This window comes from Geotrypetes seraphini, chromosome 5, assembly GCF_902459505.1.
Source record: "Geotrypetes seraphini chromosome 5, aGeoSer1.1, whole genome shotgun sequence".
Taxonomy (NCBI): Eukaryota; Metazoa; Chordata; class Amphibia; order Gymnophiona; family Dermophiidae; genus Geotrypetes; species Geotrypetes seraphini.
The window spans coordinates 269,794,826-269,813,717 of record NC_047088.1 but is presented as its reverse complement, the minus strand read 5'-3'; the positions used below and the strand labels follow the sequence as shown (position 1 = coordinate 269,813,717).

General features: G+C 39.8%; 1 protein-coding gene and 1 pseudogene across 1 annotated transcript in view; both read left to right on the top strand.

The window, feature by feature from the left end:
• Positions 1 to 18,892, top strand: part of ADCY10 (adenylate cyclase 10) — an 803,671-nt gene that overhangs the window by 318,030 nt on the left and 466,749 nt on the right. The gene's annotated exons all lie outside the window — the stretch shown is intronic.
• LOC117361313 lies at positions 5,749 to 6,784 on the top strand (annotated as a pseudogene).

The following is an 18,892-nucleotide window of genomic DNA, read 5'->3' as shown; positions in this document are numbered from 1 at the left end:
CATGTTATGTTTTATGTCTTTATTGAATCCCTCAAAAATGTTTAAAACTTTTTATATTGTAACTCTGTATACTGCTTAGACAATTTTTTTGAGCAGTATATCAAATTTTAATAAACTTGGAGATAGAGATGTGAAACCAAAGGGAAAGAAAGGTGAGAAGATGCCAGAACATGACGGGCAAGGGAGAGATAGAAGGGAAAAAGAGGACAGGAGAGAGATGCCAGGGCATGGGGGGGGGGGGGAGAATGGGAAGGAGACAGAGACAGAGATGCCAGACCAAAGGGAAAGGAAGGAGAGAAGATGCCAGAGCATGGAGGGCAACGGAGAGATAGAAGGAAAGAAGAGCACAAGAGAGTGATGCCAGGGGGGGGGGGAGATGCCAGACTGTGGGGTAGGAAAGGAGAAACATATAAACATGACGGTAGATAAAGGCCAAATGACCCATCCAGTCTGCCCATCCACAACGTCCGTTATCTCCTCCTCTCCCTGAGATCCCGCATGCCTGTCCTATGTTATTTTGAATTCAGATATAATCTTCATCTCTATCACCTCTATCAAAAATCTCTTCCACGCATCTACCACTCTTTCTGTAAAGAAGTATTTTCTTACATTACTCCTGAGCCTGTCACCTCTGAACTTCATCCTATGCACTCTCCTTCCATAGTTTTCCTTCATTTGAAAAAGATTCCCCTCCTGTACTTTAACGCCACAGAGAAATTTAAACGTCTCTATCATATCCCCTCACTCCTGTCTCTCCTCCAGAGTATACATATTAAGGTCTCTAAGTCTGACCCCCATACAATTTATGACAAAGATCACTAACCAATTTTGTAGCAGCCCTCTGGACTGACTCCATCCTCTTTATATCTTTTTGAAGTTGGAGTCTCCAAAATTACACACAATATTAGAAATGGGACCTCACCAGAAACTTATATACCTCCCTTTTCCTACTGGCCATTCCTCTCCTTATGCACCCAAGCATTTTCCTGGCTTTCACCATCGCCTTTTCTACCTGTTTTGCTACCCTGAGATCATCAGACACAATCACTCCCAAGTCCCACTCTTCTACCGCACACAGAAGTACTTTGACTCCTATACTATACTGTTCTCCTGGATTTTTGCAGCCAAAGTGCATAACCCTGCATTTTTTAGTTGCCAGTTACCAAATCATTCAAGTTTCGCCAGATCCTGCCTCATGTTATCCACACCATCTGGAGTGTCTACCCTATTACAGAGAGAGATGCCAGAGCATAGGGGAGGGGGAGGGGTGTGTGGAGACAGAAAGAGAAAAATAGAGAGGGAGTAAAGCTGAAATGGATCATATACAAAAGAGAAGGGGCACAGGATAGACAGTATATGGAAGGGACATAGAAAGAGGGAAGATGCTATATGGAATGAGGAGACGGCGGACTCTAGGTGGAAGACAGAGAGGGCGGACAGTGGATGGAAGAGACAGAGAAAGAGGGCAGAGGCCAGATGAAAGGGGAAGATGCTTGGAAAGGAGAAAGAGGACAGATGCTGGATAGAAAGAAGAGAAGATTATTAGAGCAGAAATCACAAAAGGTAGAAAAAGTATTTTTTATTGCTTTAGAATAAAATAGCATTGTAGGTGTATTTATAAATATTTATAAACAGAAAATGGAAATAAGGTAATCTTTTTATTGGTCTAATTTTAATACAGATTTTTTTACTAACTTTCAGAATCCAAATCCCCTTCCTCAGTTCAGGACAGGATAGTGTAAAAGCAGTATACTATACTCAAGTTTAAGTTTCAAGTTTAACCTTTATTTGATGAATCGCTTATAACAATATCTAAGCGATGTACAATTTAAAAACCATCAGAATGAGGTAATACATTTAATTTACAAAAGACACTTAAAAGACAGACAGAATTGGACGAACAGGAAGGGGTGGGAAGGAAGGGGAAAAGTTACAATTTTGTTATATGTTAGAATTTGACATCAAAAGGAAAGCACATTGGGTAGTAATGGGTTAAGATGAGATGAGAAGAATATGAGAACCTAAAATGTTTTGTTTCATAAGTCAAATGCGTCTTGAAATAAATAAGTTTTTAAGATTTTCTTAAATGCAACGAGGTCTATTTCGTTTTTAATAAAATTTGGAAGAGAGTTCCACAGTGTAGGGGCTTTCACAGAGAACATATCATTACGTCTTGTGCCTATGATTCTTAGCGAGGGGATCGAGAGCAATTGTAATGAAGAGGATCTTAAGGAACGAGAAGATTTGTATGGAACAATCATTTTTGCAATATATTGAGGTTCGTTGAAGCTCAATGTTTTGTAAACCAAAAATAAAATTTTAAAGGTAATTCGATGAGTTATGGGAAGCCAGTGTGATTTAATTAGTAAAGGGGTAACATGGTCAAATTTCTTTGCATTGTGGATTAATTTGACTGATGTATTTTGGATGATTTGGAGACGTCTATTTTCTTTTTGGGTTATGTTGATTAGAAGAGAATTACAGTAGTCCAATTTAGAGATAATAAGAGAGTGAACTAAAATATTGAGCGATTTAGCCTCCAAAAAAGTAGAAATTGAACGTAAGAGCCGTAACCTGTAAAAGCATGATTTAACTATTTCACTGATATGGTCATGAAAAGATAGATCTGCATCGATAATTACACCGAGGATTTTCAGCTTAGATACCAATTCTATAGGAGTGTTGTCAAGTGTGAATGGTATTTTTTGGACTATGTCTCCTTTCCAAGTGAAAAGCATAGTTTTTGTTTTTTGGGTGTTTAAAGCCAGTTTGTTATTGTTTAACCAATTTTTCATTTTTTCTAATTTGTCATTGATATTTTTTATTTCTTCTGTGTTTTCTGGGTTGAAAGGGTGCATTAGCTGAATGTCATCAGCGTATGAAAAGGTAGTAAATCCTAGTGACTGTGACATAGTGATAAGTGGGGATAGAAAAATATTAAATAGAAGAGGAGATAATATTGATCCTTGTGGAACTCCAAAAGATGATGAGAAGAAGAACCTGAAGAAGGAGGTTTTGGCCTCTGAAAGCTAATTGAAAAATGGATTTGTCCAATAAAATGGTATTTTTGAACTTTCCATTTTTTGTTTTATTTCTCTTTGTTAATTGGTAAAGTGGTGATTGTTATTTGTCAGTTTTTTTCAAATTTTCAGTTGCTATCTTTATATTTTGCATAGTATTAGGAGCTCACGGGTCACTGTTTCTGTGGTGTTGCACTGTATGCAGAGTTTGGCTTTTTGGTGGTTCAGTTTAACTTTTGTCTACATATTTCTGTTTTTAGTTTGTGATTACTTATAGGGTGTATCTGTGTTCTGTATGTGGCTAAGACGGTACAGATATGTTTTGCGTAAATACATTTACAGTATCAGGTGAAACCGATGTTGGCGCCTTTTGACTTTCGTACTGTAGTAGAGGCAATGGTCTCGAGGCTGGACTACTATAATGTCCTGAATCTTGGAGTGATTAAAGCAAGGATACAGGGCATTGCAAATGGTACAAAATGCTGTAGCCAGATTGATCACAGCTTTTCTTCGACAATTGCACTGGCTGCTTGTAATATTTAAAGTGCAATATAAGACTGTGATGATCTAATCTAATCTTCAGTTTTATATACCAGATCATTCCCCTAGTGGACTTGACCCAGTTAACAAACTTTAAGTTAATAATACATTAGTGATAAAGTGATTCTACAAAAGTAGTAAATATTAATATTCATCAATCGATTAGAGAAATTCCCTGGGAGGCATCCTTTTACAACTATCCGTTAGAAATTTCTTTTTTTTTAAATTCTTTATTCGTTTTCAATCTTACATCAAGTGCACAAACAATAAAACAATACAATTAAACACATCACTTGACAATCTTTCTGATTTATCTTACAATACATAAAATTACCACCCTCCCCTCCCGTCATTCCTCTCTTATTTCCCCAATAAGAAAAATGTAAAATATACCTCCCCCTCCCCCCAATCATTAGACGGTGTATATTACAATAGAAAATGGTGTTTACTCATTACAATAAGAAGTTAATGGCTCCCAAATTTTATTAAATTTCTTATAGCTTCCTTGTTGTATAGCTATTGCTCTTTCTATTTTATATATGTGACATAATGAGTTTCACCAGAAATTGTAATTGAGTCTACTGTAATTTTTCCAATTACTTGTGATATGCTGAATGGCGACTCCTATCATTATCAATAAAAGTTTATTGTTATGTGATGATTTTTGGCTCTATTTCCTCATAGACATACCAAATAATACTGTATCATAATACCACATGCATTTCCAATAAACAATTTACTTGATCCCAAATTGAGTTCCAAAAGGCTAAGATAAAGGGACAATAAAACAAAAGATGATCTAAAGTCCCTACTTCAAGATTATAAGGAGAAATTTAAGAATTTTAGGCTTACCGGAAGGGGTAGAGAAGGGGAATCTGATTTCCTTTTTGGAAAATTTTCTTCCAAAACTCCTGCCCATAAAAACTAAGTTTTTGGTAGAAATTGAGCGTGCGCACAGGGTGCCAATGAAGACTGGATACATTTGTTGGTCCTCGCCCGCTAATCTTTAAACTTTTACGACAACAGCATGCACTAGAGATTATACGTCTGGCAAAAGAAAATCAGAATTTGCGCTGTCAAGATGCAAGAATCCACATAGTGCCGGACTTCGCAAAATCTACTGCAGAAAAGAGGAAACAATTTCTGGATTTAAGACTGAATCTAAGAGAAATTGGAGCGAAATATGGCTTAATTTATCCTGCTATTATGAAGGTAACGGTGGATAATAAATCTTTTAGCTTTGATGATCCTGAAAAACTAAGAGTGTATCTGAGTCAATGGGTGATATCCGTTAGAAATTTCTTAAACAGATACGTTTTCAAACTTTTTCTAAAATGGATCAAAGATAAAAAAGTTCTAATAATCGAGGGAAGGTCATTCCAAACTTTCACCATAGTATATGCCAAAGAATGAGAAAATTTACCCAAAGTTAGAATCCCTCTGACAGAAGGAAATTTTAATTTAAATGTTTGTAAATTCCTAGTAGACTGAAGACAATACGAGTTAAAAGCATGAGGAAACAATGGGGAAAAATACCATATAAACTCTTAAAACCAACATTAGCACACTTGAACTGAACTCTCCAATACATCGGAAGCCAATGTAATGCCCTCAACGATGGTGTAACATGGTCAAATTTATTTTGACCAAAAATCAGTTTGGCAGCCGTGTTCTGAATAAGCTGTAATCTCTTCATATTACATTTGCTTAAACCGATGTAAAGAGAATTAGCATAGTCCAAATATGCTAAAATTATAGCCTGGAGTAAAATAACAAAGTGATGCTGTTGAAAAAAACTGTGAACTCTCCTTAGCATCCGTAGACTCAGAAAACACTTTTTAGATATGTTATTAATTTGATTAGTCAATGATAAGGTTGAATCTAAAACAAATCCAAGAATTCTAGATGAAAATTCAATCTTTAAAGAATCACCAGAATTTAATCTTATGGATGAAGGTAAATTATCTTGAGTAGGACCAAACCATAATAGTTTGGTTTTAGTGGCATTTAACTTCATACGTACAAAAAAGGCCCACTCTTGGAGTCATGAAATATAAGAATTAATATCAGCTGTTAAATTTGATAATGATGAGTCAACTTCAAGTAAGATAAAAATGTCATCAGCATATGTAAAAATCAATTCTGAGACAGATAAATTTAGTTGCAGTGCTCCTGATCAGCAGAGCCCTCTTTCGAGATCTGCAGATAGACCACAGTGTACAATACAACCATGACTGCCTATAAACTAGTGCTGATCCGGCATGGCGAGAGCACCTGGAACCAGGAAAACCGATTCTGTGGCTGGTTTGATGCAGATCTGAGCACCACTGGGAAGCACGAGGCAGAAAGAGGGGGGCAGGCCCTAAGAGATGCAGGCTATGAATTTGATATTTGCTACACTTCTGTCTTGAAGCGGGCAATCCGCACCCTCTGGTTTGCACTGGATGCCATTGATCAGATGTGGCTGCCTGTTGTGCGAACTTGGCGCCTGAATGAGAGGCACTATGATGGTCTGACAGGCCTCAACAAAGCCTAGACAGCAGCCAAGCATGGAGAAGAGCAGGTGAAGATCTGGAGACGCTCCTATGACATTCCTTCACCACCCATGGACACTGATCATGCCTTCTACAGCTAAATTAGCCAGGACCGTCGTTATGCAGACCTGACAGAGGACCAGCTGCCAACCTGTGAGAGCCTGAAGGACACTATTGCCCGGGCGCTCCCTTTCTGGAATGAGGAAATTGTCCCAAAGATCAAAGAGGGCAAGAGAGTTCTGATTGTAGCTCATGGCAACAGCCTACGAGGGATTGTCAAGCACTTGAAGGGTATGTCAGAAGAAGCGATCATGGAACTCAACCTGCCCACTGGCATCCCTGTTGTTTATGAGCTGGACAAGAACCTCAAGCCCATTAAGCCTATGCAGTTCCTGGGGGATGAGGAGACCGTCCGTAAGGCCATGGAGGCTGTGGCTGCTCAAGGCAAAGTGAAGAAGTGATCAGAGTTCATTAGAAAATGAGCTTCAGACAGCAATTCCTCCTCTTCCTCCTCCACGTACCCAATCGCTGTATGCTTAGGAAGTCTGAAATATGGCTGTCAGTAAGATTGCAAAAGTACTTAGCAACTCATACTGAATAATTAAACCCCGTTTAAAATAAATACAACAGCATGGATATTGATAGAACAAAATGGACCAGCACCTTTTTTTAGTAGATATGTTTACATCTTTCCAGAATGGTTACTTTTGCTGAGTAGTGAGTTGGATTAAACCCTATCTCTAATCCCTCTAAGTAGGTTTATGCACAGTTTACAAAGATTTGGCTCCCAGTTGCATTATTGGTTAAACTTTCTGTGTAGTGGAGAGAAGTGAGGGCTCTCTTGTATTCTGTAATTCGCTGATTGTCCAGCCCTCTTCGATGTGAACCGCCTAGAAGTCATCTATGGTGGTATAGAAGAATAAAGTTATTATTATTATTATTATTATTAATAAATTAAAATATTTCAATGTTGTCATTTATAGATTAAATAATATGGGAGACAATGGAGAGCCCTGAGGCACACCACAAACTGGAGTCTAAGAAGGAGAAAATTTGTTCTTAGCATGTACTTGATATGATCGTAATTTAAAAAAAACAAACATTGAACCAATTCAATACTTCTTGATTTAAACCTATATTAATCAAAAGTTGTATAAGAATATCATGATCCACGACATCAAAAGCTACCGAAAGATCAAACTGCAACAAGATGGCACAGCGGCCATGAACTAGAAAATTTGAACTTTCACAACCAATGAGATAAGAAGAGTTTCTGTACTGGAATTCAGATGAAATCCATATTGAAATGGAAGAAGTATGGAAAATTTATCCAGATATTCCAATAATTGTTTCGATACGACAGCTTCCAAAATCTTTGTCAACAGCGGTATATTTGCAACAGGGCGATAATTAAGGACTAGAGTTGAATCTAGGTCCGAATTTTTTTAGTAATGGATTAAGTATAATTCGTCCCATATTTGATGTGAAAAAACCACTGGAAAGAATATAATTAACCAACCAAGAAATACCAGAAGGGATATTGCAATAAATATATGAAGGGACAGAGTCTAGCAAACACTTTTTCTGACTAAGTTTAGTAAAAAGTTGTAAAAGTTGGTGTTCTGTTATTGCATCAGACGTGTGCCAATATCTGTCAATTGGAATTTCATTAGAGAATTTTTCAAAACAGGAAACACCAAAATATTAGAAAATGATGACCTTATTTTTAAAATTTTTTCATTAAAGAAGGTGGCTAGTTCCTCTACAGAAGATTTGATAGATTCATTCATCTGTTCTGATGTTATTGTTATTGATTTCCAAAATGAGAATAGTACCTTACTTTGATTTTTTTCTGTATTAATTTTATTACCATAGTATATATTCCTAGCTTTAATGATCTCAGGATTATATTCCTTTATGTTCTTTCTCCACTGCATCTTATCTATTAAGTTATTGCTTTTCTTCCATTTTCTTTCTAACTTTCTACATGTCTGCTTAAGTTGGCAATGATATTGAGAATACCAAGGTGCTTTCTGTTTGTTAGAAACCTCCTTCGTTTTAATAGGCACTAATGACTCAAAAATTGATTCAGAATTTTTCATCCAAGTTTCTAAAGACCTATCTACATTGAAATCATAGGGAGAGTCATATAGTTTTTGTTTTAATTGTGACCAGAAAATATCAGGATTGATTTTACTCCGTATTGTAATTATTTCTTTCGATGGTTCCTTGCAGATCTTAGACATAAAAATAGGAATCCTAAAACATCCCAAAAAGTGATTGGTCCACGGCTGTTTAGACCATTTTATCTCCGTAATAGAAGATCTTATATAAACAGAGTCTATATAGCAAATAATATCTAAAGCATGGCCAAGGACATGAGTAGTAGCTGGTAAAACATTAAAATTCAAGGAATTTAAAAATGATTTTAAACTAATCACATCATTATTATTCTCAATTTCAAGATGACGATTAAGATCACCAACTAATAGTAATCTAGGAAATTTTAGTGAAGCATTTAGAATGGTCTCTTGAAGGAGAACTACAGACTTATTCCATGATCCAGGAGGTCGATAAAATAAAACTATACCTAACGAGTGAGATTTCAATTCATCATTTATGGATAATATCATATATTCAAAGTTAGGGTTTTTGCCATTCTCTTCTAAGATAATATCTAAGAAAAAGCGGAAAATAGTGGCTAAACCACCTCTCCGTCTTTCCGACCTAGATGTAAAAAGTCATTTAAAACCAGAAGAGAGCACTTCCTGCTGAGTAACAACATCTCCCTCAGGTAACCATGTTTCCATAATAAAAAGTAAACCTATATCGTTATCAGTAATTAAATCGTGAATAATTTGCTGCTTATTGCTTTGTGATCAATTTCTGTATGGAACAATTCAGAGTATTTCAAAGATAGGATGACTGTTTATCACCGCAAAAGATCTTTGTGCTCTGAAAATTCAGTTTGCTAAGGGGCAATGTTAATCCGAAATAACCTTTTGTTATGTTGGGGTAAAGTTATGGAATTCACTGGTAGGACAGTTAAGGAAATGTGCCGACAGAGGAACTTTTAGAAAATTCTTAAAAACACAATTGTTCGTTATTGCTTTTTCATAGGGCCTGACTCACCTTGATCAAAGATTTATTGTGAATTTAAATCCTGATGTTTTGTCTGTCTCTTTATATTATTTTAAGCATTATTTATTTTTAAAATTTTATATCGTTTTATTTCAAAATAGTTTACAAATAGTTACATACATAAAATCTTATAAAATTCAGAACAAGGTAAGAACAAAACAGATTCAATCCTTACATAAAATCAATTTCTCAAAGAAATGCATCTACAAATAGTTGTGTTTTCAGCATTTTCCTACTTCACCAATCTGGCTTTTCCACAGCTTAACCCCTGCACATGTAAAAGTCATGGCATCCATTTCCACATATTTAGGGTTAGCCTTCGTTTTTAGCAATGCTGAACTTTCAGAGCACAATGATCTTAATGGCTGATACTCAGACATCAAACCCTTAAAAAATTCAGGGATCATGCCATACCACAAACTGCTATACAACAGTAAACTAGAAAAACTCAGCTGGTTACCTATTAATTAAATCAAATATATAAACCACCAGTAACCAAAATGATACTGAAAGGATTTTATTAATAAGGGATCAAGCCTCAGATCATGGAGTTACACCCATTTCGGGTTTTCTCAAAGAGACAAACCAAATTGTTCTCATACTCCTGCTTACATCACTGGCTTGAACCCATCCTGCCTACCTTTTAAATTCAGTTAATACTACAATACTTTAATTCATTCATTAATTCATTACTTTTACTTAAAAAATAAATTATTTCATAAAATTCATTTGATGTAAGTAAATCTTCTAATTCATGCTAAATTCACTCTTCAATCACCTAACAATTCATTTTGGAACACAGAACCGACAGAAAAAAGTACTTATCTTATGGAAGTGCACTGATGCTTTAAAGTGCTGTATTAGAAAGTGCATTCGTGCTGTAAACTTCTTTAATTCATTTCTGTTTGTGAGGCTTAATGTACATATCTCCTGCTCTAGAAAACCAAGGCTGTTGCTTGTAACTTTAAACATCTGACGCGGCCTGTGTTTCGCGGGATACACTACCTCAGAACTGGCAGGAGTATGTGTGCAGCCAAAAGATGTGTTGCTAGAGATATTTTCCCTGAAGCAGCAGGGAGGTAGTGTATCCCGCGAAACGCAGGCTGCGTCGGATGTTTAAAGTTACAAGCAACGGCCTTGGTTTTCTAGAGCATCCAATATTTCTTTCTTTCTATCTGCCTCCTGCATGCTTCCTCTCCTCCAGAACACATTCCATTCCCCAACCAACATCTCTCTCTGTCCCTCTATGAGTCCAACTTTTCTTCCTCCCCAGATTGTGTGCAGCATTTTTCACCACTGCCCACCAACCCAATGCCCATTTCTCCTTCTATCACTCCTCTCCAACACCATGCCACATCTCTCCCTCTATCACTATGCCCAACATTCCTCCCCTTGAATCCCCTCTGGTCCCGCTCCACCACGATATCCAACATTTCTCTCTCTCATCCTTCTATTCTCCCATCTCTACCTCACTCCTTTCTCTCTTCATGCCCAATTTTCCTTTCTTCCTTTCCCCATGTGCACCATCTCTCACTCACACACTCATGCTCAACAATTCTCCCTTTCTATTCCCTCCCTCCCCCCTATGTCTCAAGTTAGTGCCCTCTTCCTCTCTCCATTCTCTCTGCTCCTTGTGACCCTGGGCAAGTCACTCCTCCATAGCCCCAGGTCTGTCAGATAAGAACATAAGAATTGCCACTGCTGAGTCAGACCAGTGGTCCATCATGCCCAGCAGTCCGCTCACACGGCGGCCCTCTGGTCTAAGACCAGCCCCTAACTGAGACTAGCCCTACCAGTGCACGTTCTTGTTCAGCAGACACTTGTCTAACTTTGTCTTGAATCCTTGGAGGGTGTTTTCCCCTATAACAGCCTCTGGAAGAGCGTTCCAGCTTTCTACCACTCTCTGGGTGAAGAAGAACTTCCTTACGTTTGTACGGAATCTATCCCCTTTCAACTTTAGAGAGTGCCCTCTTGTTCTCCCTACTTTGGAGAGGGTGAACAACCTGTCCTTATCTACTAAGTCTATCCCCTTCAGCACCTTGAATGTTTCAATCACGTCCCCTCTCAATCTCCTCTGTTCGAGAGAGAAGAGGCCAGTTTCTCTAATCTTTCACTGTACGGCAGCTCCTCCAGCCCCTTAACCATCTTAGTCGCTCTTCTTTGGACCCTTTCGAGTAGTACCGTGTCCTTCTTCATGTACGGTGACCAGTGCTGGACGCAGTACTCCAGGTGAGGGCGTACCATGGCCCGGTACAGCGGCATGATAACCTTCTCTGATCTGTTCATGATCTCCTTCTTTATCATTCCTAGCATTCTGTTTGCCCTTTTTGGTGCCGCCGCACATTGTGTGGACGGCTTCATCGACTTGTCGATCAGAACTCCCAAGTCCCTTTCCTGGGAAGTCTCTCCAAGTACCGCCCCGGACATCCTGTATTCGTGCATGAGATTTTTGTTACCGACATGCATCACTTTACACTTATCCACGTTGAACCTCATCTGCCATGTTGATGCCCATTCCTCAAGCTTGATTATGTCACGCTGCAGATCTTCGCAATCCCCCTGCATCTTTACTACTCTGAATAACTTCGTATCATACGCAAATCTAATCACCTCGCTCGTCGTAGTTTCAAGTTTATTCATATTCATATTATTTGATTGAACGCTTTTCCAAATTACAAAGCGTTGTACAAAAGATAAAATAAGATTTAAAGAAATCACTTATACATAGTATATTAATCAAACTTACAAGGGTAACTACTTTTAAAAACCACTAGAAGCAATAGGAAAGTGGGGAAGAAATACAATTTTTTAAAGAGAAAGTACATAAAAGGTAAGTACATTAGGGGGGTATGAGGAAAAGGATTGGTGACAGAAGAAAGATCAAATGAGAGAGCTATTAGTAGTCTTGATTTAAGGGAGGTTGAAAACTATAAGATTTTACCGTGGAAATGAACTTTCAGTTAAAGGCTTCTTTAAAAAGAAGGCACTTTAAACTTTTCTTAAATTTTTGTAAATCCTGTTCAAGTCTTAAGTATAAAGGAAGAGAGTTCCAAATCGTTGGAGCAGTTACAGAAAAGATAGAAGCACGGCGTGTTCCGATAATTTTTAAAGAGGGAACATTAAAAGTAAACTGAGAGGATGATCTAAGAACTCTTGATGAACTATGTGGAATCAGAAGCCTATCTATAAATGCAGGTGTATTTGTCTTTATTGTTTTGAAGACTAAAAGAGCTATTTTATATGTAATCCTATATGTTATTGGCAGCCAGTGAGCTTTTTGAAGTAGAGGTGTGACATGGTCAAATTTTTTTGAACCTGAAATTATCTTTATTGCTGTGTTTTGTATAAGTTGAAGACACCTTATATCCTTTAGATATGCCCCTTTTAATAAGGAATTACAATAATCTAATTTTGATATTACTAGGGAGTGAACTAAAGTATTAAGGGAAAAAGTATCAAGAAGGGGGACAAGTGAACGAATCATTCTCAGCCTATAGAAACAGTTTTTGACCAATGCACTGATGTGTGAACGGAACGTGAGATTATTGTCTATTTGGACTCCCAAAATTTTTGTGTTGGTAGTTTGATTAAGGGGTTTATTGTCGATTACGATTGGGTTAATGAGTTGTGCTCCTTCTTTCCCTGAAAAAAGCACAGTAGTAGTTTTATTGATGCTTAGAGATAGCTGATTGACATCAAGCCAGTCATGGATTTTGGCCAGCTTTTGGTTAATATTAGATATGTCCTGGGAACTTGTGGGATCAATGGTATGCAAAAGTTGGAAATCATCTGCATAAGCATATACTGTGAATCCGATGGATTGACAAAGGGTTAAGAGAGGGGCCAAATAGATGTTAAACAGTAATGGAGACAATATAGACCCTTGTGGTACTCCATAATTTGTTTGATAAGGTTTTGAAAAAGAATTTTTAAAGCACACTGTAGAGAATCTATCTGTAAAATAAGATCGAAACCAATCTAGTACTTGGTCTTTTAGACCGATGGAAGAAAGTCGGAGTAATAAATGATGGTCAATTGTGTCAAATGCTGCTGCTAAATCTAAGGAAATGAGAATGACAGATTTGTTGGTCCAGATAGTAGTGGATAGATGTGACGAGACCTACTAGTGAATGTTCTGTTGAATGATTTTTACGAAATCCTGATTGGTTGGGATGCAAAACCTGAGTTTTATCAATGAAATCTGACAGTTGCTGAAATACTACTTTTTCAGTAATTTTTGCTAAAAATGGAAGACTAGCTATTGGACGGTAATTTGAACAATCGCAAAGACTGATTTTTGAATCCTTAATAATTGGAAGGAGAATAGAGTGTTTCCATTCAGTCGGGAGAGATGAAGTAGACAGACTTTTATGAATAATTTGGAGAATAACTGGGCCAAATATTGAGAAATAACGTTTAAGAAGGAAAGGAGGAAAGGATTCAGTTTTAGAACCTTTTAGTTTTATAGTTTGAAATAAATGTTCTATTTCTGTTAAAGTTGGAAGAATAAACTTAGAACATGAAGCTTGTAATGACATATAACTTTTTTGATCTTCATCTGAGATATCAGTAATGGCGTTGGATAAGAATATGCTAGTGCTATGCTTGTCTAGACTAGTAGAAACATTATTAGTTATATTTGCTATGTCCAGATCATTTATAAAGATGTTAAAGAGCACGGGTCCAAGCACCGAGCCCTGCGGCACCCCACTGGTGATGCTCTTCCTGTCTGAGTATTGTCCATTTACCCCCACTCTCTGTTTCCTATGCTCCAGCCAGTTTTTAATCCACGTGAGTATTTCACCCTCAATTCCATGGCTTGCAATTTTCCAAAGTAGTCGTTCATGCGGAACCTTGTCAAACGCCTTCTGAAAATCCAGATATACAACGTTGATTGGATCGCCCTTGTCTATCTGTCTGTTTACTCCCTCAAAGAAGTGCAGCTAAAACCATGCTGATTGGTCCTCATCAGCCCGTTTCCGTCAAGGTGATCAATGATGCTGTCCTTTATCAGTGACTCTACCATCTTTCCCGGTACTGAGGTCAGACTCACCGGTCTGTAGTTCCCCGGATATCCCCTCGAACCTTTCTTGAAGATCGGTGTAACATTCGCCACCTTCCAGTCTTCCGGAATCTTTCCCGATTTGATCGACAGATTGGCTATTAGTTGAAGCAGTTCAGCTATGGTCCCTTTCAGTTCCTTGATGACCCTCGGATGGATGCCACCCGGTCCCGGGATTTATCGCTCTTAAGCCTATCTGTTTGTCTACATACCTCCTCTAGACTGACCGTCAATCCTGTCAGCTTTCCGTCTTCATTTCCAGCATATAGCCTGATGGGTTCCGATATGCTGTGTACATCTTCTTTGGTAAATACAGTTGCAAAAAATGTGTTCAGTTTGTCAGCGATTGCTTTGTCCTCCTTTAGTGCTCCCTTTATTCCATGGTCATCCAACGGTCCCACCACTTCCTTTGCGGGTCGTTTCCCCTTAATATATCGAAAGAACGGCTTGAAGTTCTTCGCCTCCTTGGCTATTTTTTCCTCGTAGTCTCTTTTGGCCCCTTTTACCGCCTTATGGCACCTGCATTGATGTTGTCTGTGCTTGTTCCAGTTTTCATCCGTTTTTGACCTTTTCCATTCTTTAAATGAAGTTTTCTTGTCTCTGATCGCTTCCTTCACCTCTACAGTGAGCCACGCTGTTTCTTTGTTCTTTTTCCTCTTGGATCCCTTGTTGATACGCGGTATATATATATTTTACGCCTCGGTGACTGAGTCCTTAAAAAGGGACCAAGCTTGCTCTAGCATTTTTACAGTGCTTATCCTCTTCTTAATCTTCTTCCCTACCATGAGTCTCATCTCTTCATAATTCCCTTTTCGGAAGTTCAGTGCCGTGGCTGTCGTTTTGGACCGATGTTTCTCCCCTGCATCCAGATCAAAGCGGATCTTATTGTGATCACTGCTTCCCAGCGTCCCTTCTACTTTTACATCTTGTGCTGGTCTTCGCAGGCCATTTAGAATTAAGTCCAGAACTGCATTTCCTCTAGTATTTTCTTTGAAAGTTGTTCCAGGAAGCAATCGCCTACAGCATCCAAGAACTTGGTCTCTCTAATGCAGCCGGAGGTGCTTAGGTTCCAGTCTATTCCCGGATAGTTGAAGTCACCCATGATAACTGTGTTGCCTCCCTTGCAGTTGTGTTTAATCTCGTCTGTCATTTCTCCATCAATTTCTTTGGACTGCCCTGGAGGTCAGTAGTAGATGCCGATCTTCGTTTCCAGGCCATTTGTTCCTGGAATTTTGACCCATAGAGACTCTAACTTATCCGTCAGTTGTGGCTTGTTCTCTCCAGCAGATTCAATTTCCTCTTTGACGTTTATTGCAACGCCCCCATCTTTTTGAGCCACTCTGTCTCTGCGGTATAGTTTCCTGGTAGCACAGTATCCCAGACGTTTTCCTCAGCCACCATGTTTCCGTGATGCCTATGATGTCAACGTTATCTTTTTGTGCTATGGTTTCTAATTCACCCATCTTATTTGTAAGGCTCCTTGCGTTTGTGTACATACACTTGAGTTTGCAGCTTTTTCTTTTCTTGCATTTCCTTCCCTCTTGTGTCCTTTTCGATCTCTCTTGCCTGTAATCTGGTGAGTCTTTCCCTCTATCTTCTTGCACGGTATCCTCCCGAACCATCGACTCTCTCTCTCTGTTGACTGTCGGCTTTCCCCTTCTTCCTAGTTTAAAAACTTGTCCACTTCTCTCTTGATGTTGCTTGCAAGTAGCCTCGTTCCGTCTCTGCTGAGGCGGAGTCCATCCTTCTTGTAGAGCTTGCTCTTCCCCCAGAACGTTGTCCAATTGCACACGAAGTGGAATCCTTCTTCCTCACACCAGCGCCGCATCCACGCGTTGACTGCTTGCAGCTCCATCTGTACCGGCAGGATCTCCGAGAATGCTATCCTCTGCGTTCTGGTCTTCAGCTTCCTTCCTAGCATCTGGAACTGGTCCTTCAGTGCTTCCCTGTTGTAGGTCCTATTGCTCACGTTGTTCATCCCCACATGGATCACCACTGCCGTATCTTCTTCTTCCACACTGTTGAGGATCCTGTCGATGCGGCTCACTATGTCTTCTACCTTGACTCCCGGTAGAAGGTCACCAGCCGATCAAGTCTTCCTCCCGCTATGTGGCTGTCAACTTGTCTGTTGATGGAGTCGCCCAGAAGATTGCTGTCCTCTCTATCTTCTCCTGATTCTCCAGCCTCAGGTCCATGTCCCTGGTGTATGTCCATCTCTCCTGCCGCAGGTCCGTATCCTTCGTTCTTGCTACTGTATCACCCATTTCTTCCTGGTGGTTGTCTGTCGGGTGGTCCACACTCTCTGTAGGTGTCTTTTGGCAGTTCCACTCTTGCTGGTGATTTTCCACGGCCTCCCTGTATGCCTCCTCTATGAACTTCTCCAGCTCTCGGATTTCTTCCTCGATGGTGTCTTCTGACTTGTTCTCTGCTTCCTCTGTCTGGACGTTCTCTGCATCTCTGTCTCCCTCCTCCCCTGCTTGAAGTGCCTCCAGTTCCAATATTCTGCCCTCCAGGAGTCTGACTTGTCTGTTCAGGCTCTCCAGTTCTCCGCATCGGGCGCATATGTAAGACCACCTCCCAGAGGGGAGGTAGTCATACATATGGCAGACGATGCAGAAAACTGGGTAGCTCAACATCTTGCTTCCATCTGCTGCTTCCATTGCTGTCTGCTTGCCGGTCTGCTGCGGATGCCTTCTGGGTCTGCTGTGATTGCGCCTGCTCTTATCTGCTCTTTTCCCCCTTTTGTTCTCTCTGCCTCTGCTTTTCTCCTGCTCAGATCAACTCTGCTCTGTTGGCCCCTCCCCTTTTAAGGCGGAGCTTCGGTGGTGGACGTCGGGGGTGGGTTAAGCTAACTCTCACCGATTCCCCTCTTGATCTCCTGCCTCTGCTTCTCTCTCCTGCTGTTTTATCTGCTTTTTCCCCCTTTGGCTTCTCTCTCCCTCTGCCTTTCTCTGTAGCTGCTTTTCTCCTGCTCTCTCCTGCTCAGATAGATTGTGAGCCTACCGGGACAGATAGGGAAAATGCTTGAGACCTGATTGTAAAACCGCTTAGATAACCTTGATAGGTGGTATATAAACACCTAATAAACTGAAACTTAAACATTCTGTGTCCAATGCTCATGCCCCCCTTTCTTTCTCTCTCCCTCACTGCCTTCCAACCTTTGTCCCACCTCTATCCTTCCTCCTCCGAAGCCAACCCATGCCAAAACCTGCCTGCCCCTCGCTGAAGCTGCTTCCGATTCCTCCTGACATGCTCTATCTACCCTGCCGCCACCACTGCCCCTGTGCCACTCAACATGCTCCATCCATCTATCCCCTGCCACCGCCACAAATCTGGGAAAGGAAAGGCCAGGCGCATGCAGCGATGACCCCGTATATAAAGTTAAGCTTTAGTTTAGTTTAGTGATTGCATGCGGCTGGCCCACAAGCCGCCCTCAAGAAATCAATTCTGTTGTTCTAAAGAAGGTTCTGGGCAGGGGATGGATGGATGAAGCATGTCGTGTGGTGGCAGCGGGCGGGCGGTGGATGGAGGGGATGGAGCTTGTCGGGTGGCACAGAAGAAACACTGTTCTAATGCTCACTGCAGTATTTCCTAGGTGCAGCCTTGATATGTGACTCATAGTTTTTTACTAAAAATATATTTTTTTAATATAGAGGAGGGGGATGTTAAATAATGCTCAGCCCCGGGTGTCAAATGTACTTGGTATGCCACTGGTCAAAATCATAAAATATCTTCAATATATCAGTAGTATATTAGGGATTTTGTTTACTATGTATTCAAAAATGTCTCTTCCAGTTCTGCCATGAAGAGGTCTGCATATTGTGATGCTATACTGGTGCCCATAGCAGAACATAAGATTTGCATGCTTTAAAATAATCCAGGAGCATAAATCCTTTGAAGTTAAGTTGAAGAAATATTTTGACACAAAACAGATCTTAACAAAGATCTGGGGTTCCTATCACATTATAAACCATAAAATTATACTGCTATGCTATCACCCATCCATCTCTTCCTATTTTTCATCCCTCCCCAATCACTACATTTCCTTGTGAAACTGTCATTGGAATTTTTACGTTTCATTTATATATCTGATATTGTCATTTTTTGCTAATTTCTGCTTTCAAAAGTTAGTCCAGTAGAAAAAGTATCATCTTATCTTCATTTTTCTTGTGTTTTATTAGCTTTTACCACACTATTTTATCTGATATTGAGGTAGGAATGAGGCATAGAGCATATCTGAGACTGAGGTACGAAGAACAAGGACAAAACTGTGTCTGAAACCACAGCAGGAGTAAAGAGAGGGACAGAGAGCCATGTCTAAGATAGGAGAATACAGCTACATGTGAGGCAGGAGGACACTGAGCCATGTCTGAGGACAAAGTAGGAGTAACGAGCAGGACGAAGACCCACATCTCAGACAGGAGGCCTATGTTTGTGTCAGAGGTCAGGAAGGTGTAGCCCAAAACAGGAGTACAGAGATGGACACAGAGCCATATCTGAGACAGGAGGAGCACACAGCGACATCTGAAACAGAAGTGGGGGGTGGGGTGGGGGGTGACCACAGAGTCATGTGTAAAAGACAAAACCAAGGATTA